This window comes from Cebus imitator, unplaced genomic scaffold, assembly GCF_001604975.1.
Source record: "Cebus imitator isolate Cc_AM_T3 unplaced genomic scaffold, Cebus_imitator-1.0 Scaffold1, whole genome shotgun sequence".
In the NCBI taxonomy this organism is placed as follows: domain Eukaryota; kingdom Metazoa; phylum Chordata; class Mammalia; order Primates; family Cebidae; genus Cebus; species Cebus imitator.
Genome location: NW_016107316.1, coordinates 7,885,176 through 7,903,257, shown reverse-complemented (window position 1 = coordinate 7,903,257; position 18,082 = coordinate 7,885,176). Strand labels below are relative to the sequence as shown.

Genomic DNA, 18,082 nt, shown 5'->3' with positions numbered 1-18,082 from the left:
ATGTAACAATTATAACAAGAAAGAAGAGAGAGAGAGAGAGAGGCCTCAGTAGAAGAAGAGGAGGAAGAAAGAAAACAGAGTTAATTAAGGAGACCTTATATGCCAAAGGGGCTGATCTGAGAATTTGAGATAGACGTTTTAGTACCATAAGCTGGAGATTTGGTCCTGCTGTTAGTCAGGGCTTGGGTTTACAAACGGGGCTTCTGAATACCTAAACCTCGGCTGCTGCTGTGGAGATGTTCGGAAGGCATCCCTGACTGCCCTGCCGAACACCGGAGAGGGTTCAGGAAGATGGGGACGTCTCCCTCCAATTCCTGACCCCTGGGATCCCCTCACGGGGAGGAGACAAGGGAGTAGGGACGTCTCCTCTATGCTCAAGTCATTGAGACGAGGCCGGGGCCCCGGGCCCACGGCGAGATGAGAAGGAGTCCCTGATGCAGCTGCGATAGCAAGCAGGGAGTCCATGAGGCAGGCAGCGGGACAGGTTGTGGGTAACAGAAGTCTTACCTTGCGATGGAGCATTTCCCTGTTACCTTGCGATGGAGTGGTTCCCTGGTCCGGCTTCGGGTAGAGGAGTCAGTTTCCCCCAGGAGGGGTCATACAACTTCCTCCCGGGTTTTGGCACCACTTGTAAAGTTTATTCTCTGTAGGTTTATTGCTGAGTTAAAAACGAGGAAACTGAGGCCAGCACAAGAAAATTAGATGCCAATTTATTCAGCTCCCGGGCGAGGTTCTGTGGTCCCGGGGAGAGGGGCCAGGGAAGTCGCGCCTGACTCCTTTCAGGAGTGGGGTTTTATAGGGAGTGAAGGCGTACAATTGAATTTGGAGAAACAGGATGTGGACGGGGTGAGCTGCTATTGGTAGGTAGGTGGGATTTCCAGTGAGCGGGCTAAGTGCTGAGTGCAGAGGGGGTTTCAAAGGGTGGGGTTAGGTGCCGAGTGCAGAGGGGATTTCCAAGGCGGGCTAGGTGCCGAGTGCAGAGGGGATGTCCAAGGCGGGCTAGGTGCCGAGTGCAGAGAGGATTTCCAAGGCAGGGCTAGATGAGGGGCATATTCTGATAATGTAATTTTCAAGTGGGGAGGGAGATGGGCATGTTCAAACTCCCTGAGAGGCAACCAGCCTTACAAATATGACTAATACCTACTCAAATTGAGTTGCACATATTTTTTATCTATCAATAGTATTGATTTTAGACAAAACATTATGAAAATATTTATGTGTTTTTATCAATAGGCAAAAATGAATGTTTCACAAAATAATTTTCCTATGTTTTAAATTTTGCTGTACAAAAATTATACCTTGCAATCTGCTACTCTGCTATCCTTCGAATACTTATCCTTATTATTACTATCATCATTATCAGTCATTAAGTACCTTCATGAAAAGGGGCAACTTGCTAGAAAATATATAGACATAGTATCAATAATCAACATTTGGTGACCACTTATTTGTAAGAACCAAGGGGTTCAGCTTGTTTGCAAGAATCAAAAACAGGACCAAGTGATACTTTTATAGCCTGCTGTAATCGCTGGATCAGTCTTCCAGCTGGTACTTCATTTTAAAATTACTTTATTTGCTTTAAAATTTTTTATTTACTCTTAATTTAGTGGCATGTAGCTCAAATATCTTAGTATACTTTCACAAAATTTCTCTACACATCTCAAATTCCTTCTTTTTTTTCCTTGCAAATGACAAACTACATGCTTATTGACAGACAAATTAATTTGTGGTGGCAGAGTAGTATAAAATTAGCTCAATGTATAATTTTGAGATATATACTGACTTCTCCAAAACTGATTTAATTTACATATAGTTTAAAAACTTGTATTTAACAATAAGCCTTTTTTAACAGGAAATAAGTTTATTGAGCTATAAGTATTTTGATCAGAATAGCAGAAAGTAAGTTGGATATAGGAATATTTTTGAGATATAACACTTTCATTTAGATTAAAACTCTTGTTAAAAAAAGGCAGAGGACAGTTTTTATAAACCATTAACATTTTTATAACACTGTCTTAAAAAAAGTATAGACTTTGTTTTTAGAGTACTTTTAAGTTTACAAAAATATTAAATAGAAAATATGGAGTTCCCATATACTCTCCCCAACCCTCTCTACCCTCTTAACATTTTGAATTGGTGTGGTACCTATGTTACCACTGATAAATCAATATCGATACATCATTATTAACTGACATTTATCATTTACAGTAAGAATTGCTCTTTGTGTTGTAAAGCTCTATGGATTTTGCCAAATGAATAATTTAATGCAACCATCATTGTAGCTCCACACCATATAGATTCAGTGCTCTAAAAATTTCCTCTGCTCCACATTCCTCCCCATTCCTACCCCAAACCTCTGCAACCCCTGGAAACCCCTGATGTTTTTAATATCTCTATAGTTTTGTCTTTTCCAGAATGTCATATAGTTGGAAGAATACAGTATCTAGCCTTTTATACCACCTTCTTCCATTTAGCAATATACATTTAAAGCTTCTATAATACTAACTTTTCTAGTGGTAGATCTTTTCTTAGTAGAAGACTTATGTCTTAAATGCTGTAGGCCTTAGACTTTCATCATTACATTTTTTTTCAGGAATAAAACAATTATAGGTCACTTCAAAGTGTGGCTATATCCATTCATAAACTTCTGAAAATATTTTTTCACAGATTTTCCTTATAGGGATTCTGAGCTTCAAGGAAACTATACTGTCAGCATTTACTAAAGCTTCCCAGTGAACACAGGTATTTCACAGCATTTTAAGCCTTGATAAAATGGCTCTAAAGGAGGGTTTATGTTCTATTTTGTTTGCAGAAACTGCACTTAAGAGCAAATGTACCATAGACTAAAATGGTCATTGGTAAGATGCTGCTGTAAAAGTCTATGCTAGGCTTGAAAAAGTCTAGTAAATAAAAATCCAATGTGCTAACTAATATAAGATGTTTTAATGTATTACTTTTGTGATGTCTTGCAAAATGAATGCTCTATGATATGCTACATGAGGATCAGAATATTATTAGTAATTTCAATTCTATGACTACAGGAATAATAATAACCATTAAGTATTTTTTTTAGACCCAATAACTATCTAGCAGTTGGCCCTGTATTTGACATACATGTGTATATCATGGCCCCTACTTTTAAATAGTATGGCATTTTAGTTGACAGAATCTAAGAGGCAACATACATGAAACAACTAGAAGAATTGTTAGGTGATTTGAGCCTTCAATCTGACTCTCTCTTCATGACCTTGAATATGTCATATAGCCTCATTTGGCTTTCAGAGGTTTCCTCACTTGGCATATTGTAATCACGGAATTAACTTCTGATATTCTGTTCTGCAAATGAAATACACTGTGGGTTACTAATTCTAAATGTAAAGAGAAATACCAAGATGGAAATATAGTAAATGTAAATAAAAAGGAATGTGTCATATTTTTAGGTATTTTAGCGACTTTTATTTTCTATTAAAGGAAGATAAAAAATAAAAATAAAAATTAAGGTAGTTATTATTTATCTTTCATTTATTTCAAATAGGAAGCATCTGATTTCTTTTCCAACTCATTCATGTAGTCACTTAATATTTATGTCCTCAACAAACATTTATTGAGGACATATTAGGAGTCTGGAACTAAACAAATGACTTCATTTCTATACATTCTCTCATTTATGAAGTTCAGGTCACATTACTACTTATCATCCTTTATGTACAATAGTTTTTGATAGGAATCTATTCAAGGAATGAGTTAGGCCTAACTCATAAGGAACTTGTTTTTAAATCAATTCCTGTTCTACATAAATAATAGAAGATGAACCTCAATAATGATTGCTTGGATTTTCTGAAGGCTGTTGTGAAGACAGTCCTGCAGATGTAACCTATTTTCCCTATCTGGATAAAATGAAGTTTTAATTGCTTTAATATTTTTTGTTATGGAGATTAAGGGGTGGAGTAGGAATTACCTGACTGACTTCCATGGGACCAGCATTAGAGATAATACACATGAAATGTCTAGCATAGCTTCTGGCACATAGCAAGCATGTGGCTACTAGTAGCTAGATTATTAACATTTTAGAAAAGAATTTTCTCCTCCTTTGTAAGTTATAAATGACAAGATTACCAAAAGGTCTCTAGCCTTAATGGATTCCACATATAAAGCATGGATTGAGGAATACTTACCTTTATGCTAAGAAATGTTTATTATATATTTTGAATTTTTACTTTTCACAATACTTACTCAAGGCACAATTCAAACACTATACATGTTGGGCCAATTTATTTTAACAAGTGTAGTGTATTGTGCCAGGTTCAATGGAGAACCTTTTACTATAAATAACTATTAAGAAGAATACAATGTTTTTTATCATAATAAAATATAAATATATAACATACAATTTATTATTTTAATGATTTTTAGGTGTGGTATATAGTTGAGTGACAATTTTGAACTTTGCCTTATATAAAAATATATTTTGTTCAGTTTTCCTATTTTTACCCTAAGAATGACATCATAATGTAACGATTATAACAAGAAAGAAGGAGAGAGAGAGAGAGAGAAAGAGAGACCTCAGAAGAAGAACTGGAGGAAGAAAGAAAACAGAGTTACTTAATTAACGAGAGCTTATATGCCAAAAGGGCTGATCTGAGAATTTGAGATAGACGTTTTACCATAAGCCAGAGATTTGGTCCTGCTGTTAGGCAGGACTTGGATTTACAAACAGGGCTTCTGAACACCTAAACCTTGGCCGCTGCGGTGGAGATGTTCGGAAGGTGTCCCGGACTGCCCTGCTGAACACCAGAGAGGGTTCAGGAAGATGGGGATGTCTCCCTCAAATTCCTGACCCCTGGAATCCCCTCAAGGGGAGAAGACAAGAGAGTAGGGAAGTCTCCTCTATGCTCAGGTCCTCGAGACAAGACCGGGGTCCCGGACCCACAGCGAGAAACGAGAAGGAGTCCCTGACGCAGCCGCGATCGCAAGCAAGGAGCCCGCAAGGCAGGCAGTGGGAGAGGTTGTGGGTAATAGAATTCTTACCTTGCAATGGAGCAGTTCCCTGTTACCTTGCGATGGAGTAGTTCCCTGGTCCGGCTTCGGGTGGAGGAGTCAGTTTTCCCCGGGAGGGGTCGTACAACTTCCTCCCGGGTTTTGGCACCATTTGTAACGTTTATTCTCTGTAGGTTTATTGCCGAGTTAAAAACGAGGAAACTGAGGCCAGCACAAGAAAATTAGATGCCAATTTATTCAGCTCCCGGGCGAGGTTCTGTGGTCCCGGGGAGAGGAGCCAGGGAAATCGCGCCTGACTCCTCTCAGGAGTGGGGTTTTATAGGGAGTGAAGGTGTACAATTGAATTTGGAGAAACAGGATGTGGACGGGGTGAGCTGCTATTGGTAGGTAGGTGGGATTTTCGGTGAATGAGCTAAGTGCTGAGTGCAGAGGGGATTTCCAAGGGTGGGGTTAGGTGCGGAGTGCAGAGGGGATTTCCAAGGCAGAGCTAGATGATGGGCATATTCTGATAATGTAATTTTCAAGCGGGGATTGAGATGGGTGCGTCCAAACTCCCGGTGAGGCAACCAGCCTTACAGTTTCATTCTTATTGTCCAAGCTGGAGTGCAATGGCATGATCTCGGCTCACTGCAACCTCTGCCTCCTGGGTTCAAGTGATTCTTATGCCTCAGCCTCCTGAGCAGCTAGGATTACATGCAGCTAATTTTGTATTTTTATAGAGACAGGGCTTTGCCATGTTGGTCAGGGTAGTCTCAAACTCCCATCCTAAGGTGATCTGCCTGCCTCAGCCTCCCAAAGTGCTGGGATTACACGTTTGAGCCACAGCGCCTGTCCAAGAAATATTATTAACTGTCCTGCCTTCACTTTAAGTGTTGAAGCCCTTTTACTCCTGTAGTTCACCAAGTTCCGAGTTCTTGTCCCATGACTGAGAAGAATAGGGTATGGAGACACTGGAGAGTAAGGCAAAGTAGAATTTACTGAGCAACAGAAAAGCTCTGGCCAGTGAGAAAGAACCCAAAGGTGGGTTGTCTGCCACGAGGCTGGATCTAGGGGTTTTATGGACTTGAAATGATGAGGTACATGCTGATTGGTCTGTGGGTATGCTTGAAAAAGCACCATTGAGAAACAGGAACAAGAGTGTAGGGGATCAATTGGGGAAGAGTAGGTATATGTAAAATAGTTGAAGAATAAGGACCAATAATAAGAAAACACACCAAATGGAAATAGGAGTTCTCAATCTGGCCCATGGATTTATCCAGAACTCATAGCCCAGGTCTGAGGCTTTAGACGGTCCTTGGCTCAGAGGTTGAATTTCACTGGGGATGCATCCCTGTCTACCTAAGAATTTACCTGTCTCCTGTCGCTATCACCACTAGGGCTCCAATAAACTTTTCCCATTTTGTCTACCACAGCCATGTCTCCTTCTGAATCCACCTTTGCAGAAATTATAGCTGAGGAAATTGACAGTGAGATAAACTGACATGTTTCCATCTTGTCTCTAGCATCACAAGATGGCTGTGTTTTCTCATTCCTGGGCGTGGGCTAAGCTAACTTTGGGAGAAATGTAGTTTATAGTTTAAATAATAGTCCTTCCCAAAAACTAAACTCTTCTTATAAAACTAATTAAAGGCCACCAAGTTAGGATGAGAGAGGCTTAAGTTCTAAATAATTACTAGTTATTATTCCAGAGGTCATAAGTTTTGCAACTTCTCCCAATTACTCTTGAAAATAGCATCACTTTTGTAGAACCCAAGATTGGCCTTTTGAGATGTCTTTTCAGGATTTTGCATTTCTGACAACCGGATGGGCTCACCTGGACCTGCCAACCAGTCCTGCGGCCGCCACCCAAGAACTAACTCAGTACAAGAGGATAGCTTGACTTCCTGTGATTTCATCTTCTAGCAAAACAATCAACACTCCTGGCTCACTAGCCCTAGACCCACTAAATTAACCTTAAAAACTTCAGTCCCCAAATTCTCAGGGAGACTAATTTGAATAATAATAAATCTCAAGTCTCCTGTACAACCAGCTCCGCATGGATTAAACTCTTTATCTATCACGATTCCCTTGTCTTGATAAATTGGCTCTGTCTAGGCAGTGGGCAAGGAAAAGCCATTGAACAGTTACACTTTCATACTTCTAGATACATCTTACACAAGCTGTTTCTGTGCCTTACTTAGCTCATGACATTTTCCATAGGTAGAATATTCCCTTCCTCTCTGTCTTCTGTCCATCCTATCCTTACATCCTGCTGGAGCTCAGATCTGCTCTATGGAAGATCTTTCCTGGCCACACTGCCCAGTTGTCTCTGTACTCCACAGTACACTAGTGTCTACTGTTCATCCATGCATTGCTGAATCAGAGAAGGTCCCTGACATAGAAGTTTATAGCACAGTGAGAAGAGAGGAGACCCAAAGACCACAGCAATACATCTGCAGCATCAGAAATTGCTTCCAACAGAGGAAGCTATTTTTGGTTTTGTGTGTGTGTGTGTGAGGGGTTTTTTGCCTTGTATTTAGGGGAAAAGGTAAATAAATGACTCTTAGATATACCATTTATCAATAATTTTATTTTTTAAAATTGTGCCTGTACACGTCACACTACTCGCATCTGGCATCTCTTTGTGTTTAATTTCTTTGTGCAATATTGTGTCACAATGAAGCCAACAACTTTATCTTTTTGTTTTTTCCTGCAGCATCCATGAACCCTTTGCTATTCTGTAAGACATCTATGTGACAGAGATCACTAATTTGATAAAAAAGAGGAAGGAAGGTAGGAAAAAGATAAAACCCAAACTCCTTAGTATGGCTCACCATGCCCTTCTCAACTCTCCTTCTTCACTTGGTCAGTCCCACCTTCCCACCCTCCCATCTGCCCTCTTCATTCCTGGCATATGCCACCCACGGGGCAGAAGGTTCTGCACCTTTTCATACAGCACCTATGAAAAGAACAGAGCACCTCTCTGTTCCCATTTCCTCCTTTACCTGTGGTCCCCAAGCCCACTTGTCTCCATGGTTAGCCCATAACCCAGCTTCTACTCCATCCAACTGTGAAAACTCCCATTCAGTGATGCCAGTGAAATGTAATTGATGACACACCATGTATATTAGTTTCCTAGGATTGCTGTAACAAATTACCACAAACATAGTGGCTGAAAACAACAGAAAACTTATTTTCTCACGGGTCAGGAGGGCAGAAGTCAGAAAGCAGGGCGTCCTGAGGATCTGTGCCTTCTGGAGGCTTCCAGGGAGAATTTGCTTTCTGCATCTCCCTGGCTTCTGATGGTGGCCAGCAATCCTCAGCTTGCAGCTACGTCACGGCAACCCCTGCCTCTGTCTTCACATGGCCTTTTTATGAGGACCTCGGTCATTGGCTTTGGGTCCCACCCTAGTACAGGGTGACCTTATCTAACAAATTACACCTGCAAAGATCCTATTTCCAAATAAGGTCACATTGTGATGTTCCAGGTGGACATGAATTTGCAGTGGCACTATTCAACCCAGTACTCTACCACAGACTCTTTAATGTACTCTAGAAATAAATCACTGTCATCCTTCCTTCAGTGCTTACAGTGTAGGGTATGTGCCCCATATGTAGCTCTTTCATAATGCTAACCACGGATGTTTGCATTCATCTTTCTGCTAATTTGTCCCTAACATGGGCAGGGACCACGTCTTTCTTTTTGTTTCTCCAGCTCCTTGTGCAGGGCCTGCCACTCAACTGATCTCCTAAGTAAATTGCCCACTGAAGATGCAGGAGAGTATTTACAAGGTCTGGGGCCATAAGGACCAGTTCTCACAAAACCCCTGCCTATGTACAGTCATTTTTGCTCACCAGGAGAGCCTTGCGGCCTGGGGGGTCTCTATGCAAGTATCAGTCTGGATCTGGAATCCAGGGTTGCTTGGTGCCAGGCAGGCTCATTTTGAGATCTGAGCTTTTAGGCCCCATGCCAGATGTGAAAACAACACTACAAAATCACATCTCTGGCCACTGCCCACTTCTAAAGCTTAGAGTAGCAGGCAATATCAGGCACTACCAGGATACCACATTCTCTCCATTTAGTTGACATATTTCTGGAAACCCTGAAAGCAAACCAGCCCTAATTCAATAAGGGTAGTCACAATGCCAGACTTACAACTAATTTGCAGGATATTTTAAAACATGAAATTATGAGTTACAGATAAGGAGACTGCAGGAAGAAGGTAAGACCATGGTCTTGCCCAAACCAGGAGCCAGCCTCTGCTGCATGCCCACTGCAGAGTGGACACATGTGGGCCTCCAGGCACCTTCTTTGGAGGGAATGCATGTCACTTTTTCAGCATAAGGATTTGGACTTCGTTTTGAACAGGAATGTGTTGTTCTTCAAACAAAAATTACACAACTCAAAGAATATGTGTGGCTTTTAGGGAGCGGCAACAGCTGAGAAACCTACACTGGTTCTGGAGGAAATTCAATACGGACCAACCTAATCGCCATGACGGGGAATTTGGAATGAGTCTGAAATGCCTTCGCATTATTGGACAAACAGCTCTCCCTCCTTCCTAAGCAGGCTGGGGCGTTCCTGGTGAAATCCCTTTGATAAGAAGCAGCAGCTCCTGGGAGGCGAGCCACCCACCACTTTCTTAGGCACTATTGTCCTGAGCTGGGGGATTGTGACGTGGGCTCTGGGTCCACACAATGCCGCACCTCCTGCAATGGGCCATTCATCCGCCCCAAGGTTCCCTGATGGGAGGGAGCCTGTTGACCCCAGGATAATAGATGAAAGTGTTTTCTCACTTGCCTTCGCCTCCTGACCCCTTGCCACCATTTTTCATGCACTGTCTCCTCTTCAGCCAGACGGAGGAATTCTTCCTCTGATGATGAAGGCCTGATGACCCTCTCCTGCATCCCGTAAGCTGGCTGCTCACAGAGGATTGCCCAAAAGGGTCCCTGCATAATGCAACTAAACCAAGCGGGGGTCACTTCCTCTCCACCCCCACACCTGCCTGTGCACACATCAACACACACCCTAAAGCACAGGAGCAGCACTTGCAAAAAATTCAAAGTCTTGCGTGTATTCATTTGTTTGTTTGCTTGCTTGCTTGCTAGCTTGTCCAGTGTGTTTGACTTCTCGGTGAATCCACCCAAGACAAAATGCATTCCCAGTTCAACACCCAAAGTCTTCCCCATCTCACTGTCTTCTCCAAAGGGCCAAGTCACCAAGCACATGGGGGCAACAGAGTGAGCTGCAAAGTCTATCCAGTGGACAACTGGAAGGACCAGGGGTCATCCAACAAAGCCCCAGTACTCAGTAGAAGGCCACCTGGGAGATGGGACTGACCAGAGCCACTGGCCAGTTAGTGGCTCCCCTGCAACCAGCACCCAGCTCACTAGCTCCGTGCCAGCTCCGACCCCTTCAGAATGCCTCCGGAGAAGGTACATTCTCAGTAGTGACAGGCAGACAACAATCCGGCCTTGACAAGGGTGTTTTATTATGTCTGAAAATCTGTGAACTGCCATGTCTTTCTTTTTGCAGCCCACAAGTAGCAGGCAATGGCACTCCGAAAGGAGCAAGTTGACCAGAACTCAGCCGAGGAAAGGGGAAAGATGGCCAGCCCTGGGGACCGGGGCGACCTTGCGTTCTTCAGCTGCTGAAGGCTCCGGGTATGAGAAGGTGGCCCTGTGTGTCTGTTGCTGCTTCCTCACCTCGTGTGCATGGGCTGTGGGTGTGGGGACGGCCAGAGGCAGGGCAGGAGACTCTGATGCTCGACTTTCTGGGAGGTGCTCAGAGACCTGCAGTCTGTGTGTAGGGCCTCAGCACCACAGGGCAGGCTCAGCGGCAACCCCTCCTCATCTTAGAGAGAGACTGTGGAGAACCAGTGTGGGGAGGGTGGCCGGGCTCCCAGGGATGATGCCACAGGGAAGCTAATGGGCCTGGGGTGTCGGGTACCTGATCACGTGGGGTCTTTCCAAGGCCCTGTGTCAGGCAGTGTTCTCCTGAGAAACAGAAGCAACAAGATATGTATGTGTGTGCAGAGAAAAAGAGAGTGAGAGACAGAGAGAAAAAGAGAGAGAGACAGAGAAAAAGAGAGAGAGAGAAAAAAACAGAGAGACAGAAAAAGAGAGACAGAGAGACAGAAAACAGACAGAGAGAAAGAGAGACAGAGAAAGAGAGAAAAAGAGAGTGAGAAAGAGAGACAGAGAGAGACAGAGAGAAAAAGAGAGAGAGATGGGGAGAGGGACAGAGAAGGAGAGAGAGAGACACACACGCAGAGCACAGAGATGACCAGACAGAGAGACAGAGAGGGAGAGAGGTAAAGATAGAGAGAGGGAGACAGAGACACAGAGGGAAGGAGAAGGAGGCAGAGAGACAGCAAAAGAGAGACAGGGAGAAGAGAGACAGAGATGGATGGAGAGAGAAAGAGAGAAAGAGATTTTAAGGAACTAGCTCACAGGACTGGGAAGGCTTGGAAGCACACACTCCGCGGGGTGTGGCAGCAGGCTGGAGGCCCGCAGAGGAGCTGCAGCTCGAATCCGAAGGCTGCCTGCTGCAGAGGTGCTTCCTCCTCAGGAGCGGCCAGGCCTTCAGCTGATTGGACGAGGTCCACCCACATTATGGAAGACAATCTGCAACACTCAGAGTTCAGCAATTTAAATGTTAATCTCATCCACAAAACGCCTTCAAGGAAGAACCAGAACAATGGTTGACCAAATATCTGGGCTTGGTGGCCCACAAAGTAGACACATGCAATTAACCATCATCACAGCTGTCACCTAGGTGGGCATTTACAAATTATGTTCTCCCTTTTTTTTCTTTTTTAAGAAAAAACCTCCCCAAATGCAAAAGCTTCAGGCCCTACGAAGCCTCATCACGCAGCAATGTCAAGGCCTTGCTCTGGTTAGAGCCAGGGCTCCTGCCTGCCTTGGGTGCGCTGCCCAGGGCTTCATGGGAGAACCCCAGAGCTTCAGGGCCAGATATGGAGAGGGATGCCCAGAGAAAACCTTGCTGCTCAGAAGGGCTTAATGCTTATTGCCCCCCTCCCCTAGACAGCCACTGTCATCAGAAAATCCATTTTCCTGCAAGGTAAATTGTGTGAGAATCCCTGTCATCCCCCAGAATGTTTCTAATGAACAGCCTGAAGCCCAGAGAGGCAGACTGAGGGAAGAGTCATCCAAGGCTGCTTGGTCGTCCAGTTTCCGATCAACTTGGAGATGCTGTCAGACCTCGTTGTTAGAAGGGAAGTCCCCGGGGAAGCAGAGGCAAGTGCAGCGGCTCCGATTAACAACTGTGCCGCGGAGGCTGCCAGCCAGTGCCTGTGAGGGCAGCCTGCACTCCAGGGATCCTGCAGGGACAGACACACCCTCAGTAGGAGCTGCCTGGTGGGTCAGCATCTGAGGCCAGAGTGCACTGGCTGGTCTGCCTGGTGGGGACGCAGCAGATGAAGGTATTTCAGCGAGTGGCACCTGGGAAGACGTGTGTAGGCACATTTCCAACACACCGCAAGGCCCAAGGAGGCTTTTCCTTGCTACTCTGGGCCCAAAGAGGAAAAGTGACTCACCCTGATCAGAGCTGGCAGCTGGGGCGGACATTGGTTCCTTACCTGACAGTCCTTCCCTGCCAGTGCCTTGCTGACAGGGGCCTGACTCCATTCAGTGTTCACGGGAAGAGGGTCCTGGCCCAGGGCCAAGCGACAATTGGTCTAATCCCTCATAATGAGTCCGTTCTCCTTTGCCAGTGATTGGTTTAGGGTTGGGCATGAGACTCGGTTCTAGTCAATGTAACATAGATTCCCTGGGGAACTCTGGCTGAGCGTTTCAGGAACACATCCTACCCCGGTGACAGATGAGATGATGGTTCAGAGAGTATTGGTGCTCCTATTCCCCTCTCCTCCCCTCAGGGCATGGTAAACATGCCAGCCCACCATCATGTGCTACTGACCAAGCAAAGCGTCTACCCAGACATGGGCAGACGCCTTGCTTGGCCAATAGATGTGAGCAGACATGGAACAGAGACTTTCAATGTTCTCACAGGCTTGGCTTTACCATTTGCTCCCTGAATCTGCCATGCAATAAACATGCCAGGTTTCTGGTGAGTACAAGAAAATTAGGATGACTGCAGAAAAAACCTGAACCTGACCTGAAGCCTCAGAGACAAGTTTGGCCCCACCTCACCTGAAGCGGAACAGTCCTGGCTGGCCGATAGGTAGACTGCAGAGAAAGAAAAAGAAATGGCCTGTTGCATTTGCAGCAAGTCACTGAATTTGGGGTGGTTTGTTACACAGTGCTGTCATGACAGCAGCTCACTGATACACCCCCTCCTGCTGCTCAGTGAAGCTGTGTGGGTGTGGAGCTTGAAACGAATGTAGTGATCTCCCAACCACACTAGAAAGCAAGTGGAATAAGAGCAGTAACCACGGAGCAGCGAACTGTCAGCCCCGGAGGTCAGGTTCCGTCTCTGCAGAGAGGGAACGTCTCAAATTTGCCAACAGAGACGGCCTCTTCGCCTCATCGAGGAAATGTTTTCCCTGTTTCTGTCCATGGATGCCACTGCCTTCCTATCACCAGCCTCCTCGACATGTGGCCTCTCATGAATTCTAAGAGCTTCTTTAAAGTATGCATTCATTCGTCTGTCATTTTATTCACTGGGTCTTTGCTGAACTGGGCTTTTAGAGCAATTAAGCACAGTCTCTTCCCTCTAGGGGTGTTCACTTGGGGAACAATGGTGGGTTTGCTGTGGCTGAAGCAAGTCTCTGGCACAGCCTGAGGGAAGGAGGCATGGGATGATGCAGAGTGGTCCCTGGAGTTATACTACGGAGGGCCAGGCAAGCCAGGCCGGGGGGATGAGGCCATAGCTGATGGGCATTGAGAAGCTGTCAGAGGCTGAGTCAAGGGGAAGGGTCCCTCCAGCCATGAAAGTGGCTTCTGTGTGTGACCAGGGCTGAGTGACAGTGTGCAGAAAATGTGGCTGGGAGGGGTGAGAGTGAGAGATCCTAATACTGCATATTTTTCCCAGGGTCACACAGGAATCCAGCAATATAAATAATCCACTATACTCAACAAACAACAAAACACCTCATCCAACGTGCTTTATAAAGCTGCCGCTAGAAGCTCTGTAAAGGTGTGAGCCCGAGCTCTGCAGAGAGATGAAAACCATGCCCTCCCAGAAGACGGTGAGCTGAACATTTGTTGAGCAACCCTTTCGTGATGTCCTAGAGAGGTGATACAAGTGTAAAAGAACATCTGGCCTCACAGACTCATGACCAGATGAGAAATCAAGATGTTCTGTCTGCTATCACAAAATCACAGAATGCCATAGACTGGAGGGCTGAAACCACAGACATTTAGCCCCCACGGTTCTGAAGGCTGGGCAGGCAGTGGCGGGGGCAGAGGCAGGGAAGGAGGGAGGGAGATATCTGGCATCTCTTTTTTTTTCTTTTTTTTTGAGACAGAGTGTTGCTCTGTCGCCAGGCACCAGGCTGGAGTGCAGTGGCGCGATCTCGGCTCTCTGCAATCTCTGCCTCCTGGGTTCAAGCAATTCTCCTGCCTCAGCCTCCTAAGTAGCTGGGATAACTGGTACTTGTCACCACACCCAGCTCATTTTTGTATTTTTAGTAGAGATGGGGTTTCACCATATTGGCCAGGCTGGTCTTGAACTCCTGACCTTGTGATCTGTCTGCCTTGGCCTCCCAAAGTACTAGAATTACAGGTATGAGCCACTGCACCTGTCCTCACTTCTTTTTTTTTATAAGGCCATTAGTCCTATCATGGGATCTCCACCCTCATGACCTAACCTAACCCTAATTTCTTCCAAAGGCCCCACCTCCAAACACCCTTACACTGAGGTTTGGAGTTTTGACATGAGTTTTGGAGGGACACATTCAGTCCATAGCCTGAGGCCCACCAGAAACAGCTAGGACCTGCCCAAAGCCACAGGAAGCTGTTGGCTACTCAGCCATCTCTCAGTTCCCAACGTGGTAGAGTTTGACATGTTCTTCAATACAGGGTTTTTTGACTTTGGGGCTGGAGCTTTCTTTGCTGTGGAGGCTGTCCTGTGCGCATTTTAGGACGTATAGCATCAGCCCTGACCTCCAACCACGAGAGACCAGTAGCCCACCCTCACCACCAAGTCATGACAAGCGAAAATGTCTCCTCACATTGCCAATGTTCCCAGGGAGGCAAAATCACCCTCAGTTGAGAACTACTGGACTAACTTCTGGGTTAAATTCAAGGAAAACTCAACTGAACTGCTATCATCCTTTAAGACACAAGTCAAAGGTGGCCTTTTTTTCTGTACAGCTTTCCCCAAACTCTCTTTCCCATGTCGGAGTAGCTGATCTTATGTCTTACAACCTCCTCTGACCTTAAATCTATCACAGATAGGATTTATCCTGCTACATCCTTACAATTCTTTAGTGTTGTATGTGTCACAATAAACTGTAGGCTCTCTGAGAACAGGATCGTGATTTTTTTTTTAGATGGTGTCTGGCTCTGTTGCCCAGGTTGGTGTGCAGTGGTGCAATTTCAGCTCACTGCAACCTCTGCCTCCTGGGTTCAAGAGATTCTCCTGCCTCAGCCTCCCAATAGCTGGGATTACAAGCACCCATCACCATGCCCGGCTAACTTTTGTATTTTTAGTAGAGATGGGATTTCACCATGTTGGCCAAGTTGGCCTTGAACTCCTGACCTCAAGAGATCCGCCTGCCTCATCTTCCCAAAGTGCTGGGATTACAGGCATGAGCCACGGTGCCTGGCTGCGAATTCTCTTTCTTCCTGCCTTTCTTTCTTTCTTTCTTTCTTTCTTTCTTTCTTTCTTTCTTTCTTTCTTTCTTTCTTTCTTTCTTTCTTTCTCTCTCTCTTTCTTTTTTCTTTCTTTCTTTCTTTCTCTCTCTCTCTCTTTCTTTCTTTTTCTTTCTTTCTTTCTTTCTTTCTTTCTTTCTTTCTTTCTTTCTTTCTTTTTCTTTCTCTGTCTCTCTTTCTTTCTTCTTTTCCTTCCTTCCTTCCTTCCTTCCTTCTTTCTCTCTCTCTTTCCTTCCTTCCTTCTTTCTTTCTTTCTTCTTTTGTTTTGTATCATAATATCTCCTCTTATTTGTATCAAAACTCATGCTGAACAATGAGCTCTGGGTTGCAAAAGAGGATTTATTTCTGGAACCTGTCTGTAAGTCTTTGTCTGCAAGTTAAAGAAAAACATGCACGTGCACAGCGTGGATTGTGGATTATTTCTCTTTGGAATCCTCAACGCATGGAACATTACCTAGAACACAAGGAAGGTGCAAGTGGGTGGATTAATTCCACGCCCACATGACCCTCCTAGCCTGGACACGGTCCATGTTTTGTTTCATGCCCCCTGACCCCATAGTTTCCCAAAGGCACAACCAGCCAACCAGCCCTGAAGGCCTACCATTCATCAAATGTGCCTTGACCTTTCCCAGTCTACATTTTGCTAGTACCCTACTTCTCTTGAAATTTCCTTCATACTCACCTCTCCCTGTCCATTTCCTAAAACCCTCACACCCTCCAAGGCCCATCTCCAGTGCCTCTTCTCCTAGGAATAATTTTCCAAACCTTCTAATTAAAAATAATCAACCATCCATGCCTCCCCCATTACCCCAGCCCCTGCTCCCAAAGTGCTTTTTAATTCTGTTATAACCATTTCCGGATACATTCTGTGTCCCTTACTAGACAGCGAAGTCCCCAAAGGCAGAAACTGTCATGATCTATTTCCATATCTTCCACGGAGCCTAGCAGAGGCCTGGCACACAGCAAACATCACTCAAATCTAATTCAGGTCTCCGCGAGAGGCCAGGCCAGCGGGAGATGGTAAACATGTGCCTGGCTGACTCCTCCTTCAGTGCCTTCAAAGACAGTCATTACTGGAAAATATGATTCGTAATACTGTCTGCAAAGGGAAACTGCCCTACAAAATCATTATTCTTGATGAAAATATGGGTCTGTTTTTTTCTTGAGAATTGGTATCAATCCTACATGAATGATTTAGGCGGAAGGTGAAAGGGAGTCCTCTGAGGCCTGGTAGACCAACCCTGGGGCCACATCAGGCTACATATGTCCAAGAGGACACAATCTTCAGGGTTTGTTTGTTTGTTTGTTTTGAGACAGAGTCTTGCTCTGTCACCAGGCTGGAGTGCAGTGGCATGATCTTGGCTTACTGGGACCTCCACCTCCTGGGTTCAAGCAATTCTCCTGCCTCAGCCTCCCGCGTAGCTGAGATTACAGGCTTGCTCCACCACACCTGGCTAATTTTTGCATTTTTAGTAGAGACGGGGTTTCACCATGTTGGCCAGGATGGTCTCGATCTCCTGACCTCTTGATCCACCTGCCTCAGCCTCCCAAAGTGCTGAAATTACAAAGTGATGAAATTGCCCGGCCGCAATCTTCAGTTTTTAAGAACTTAAAGTCAAGAGTGTTGCAGTCTCTTCTGACAGCAAGCTCATTGAGCCTTCTGGAAAACCAATGCTGGCACTCACATCCGTGGTAAACAATTCGTAACTAGAAATATTATTAATAATTGGGGCTGTTATTTCAGTAGCTCTTCTAAAGAAGAAATGCCTACGTGTCTGGATTGTGTAACAAATAATGGTACTGACTTTTACACTGGACTTCGGAAATGAGAAAGCATTCACCACCCAGCAACTTCCCTGACTCCCTCTTACAGCCATAGGAGACAGGCAGACAGAATGGGAAGGCCCTCAAGAAGTGGCCAGTGTCACTCATGGCTGGATGAGACTCTGCCACCACCCCTGTGTGGGTGAGCTGCTCCCAGCCCTCCCTCCGAGGGAGGGCAGTGAGGAGGATGTTCACACCGCAGTCTTGATGGCAGCCACTGGGAAGGTGGGCTCAGTACCTGGTGAGAGCAAGCCCAGGGAGGGACAAAGCCTGCCCTTCTTTCTTTAGACAAACAAGCTCCGGAAAGTCCTAGTCCAGAGGCGACAGGAAAAGGACCACAGTGCTCATCTCTTGACATCATGCAGACATCATGGAGCTTGGATCTGAACGATCAGAGTGGGAAGTGGATTCTGCCCTGTATTCACTGGGCAACTTTGGTCTCTGTGAACTTCCATCAAACAGGGTAACAGAGCCTTCCTGAGGC

General features: G+C 45.2%; 1 non-coding gene across 1 annotated transcript; it reads right to left on the bottom strand.

The window, feature by feature from the left end:
* Nucleotides 1–16,048: 16,048 nt before the first annotated feature.
* On the bottom strand, nucleotides 16,049–16,176 carry LOC119471052. The gene has a single exon (XR_005200044.1). It is a non-coding gene; the product is annotated as a small nucleolar RNA SNORA40 (small nucleolar RNA).
* Between the last annotated feature and the right edge of the window lie 1,906 nt (nucleotides 16,177–18,082).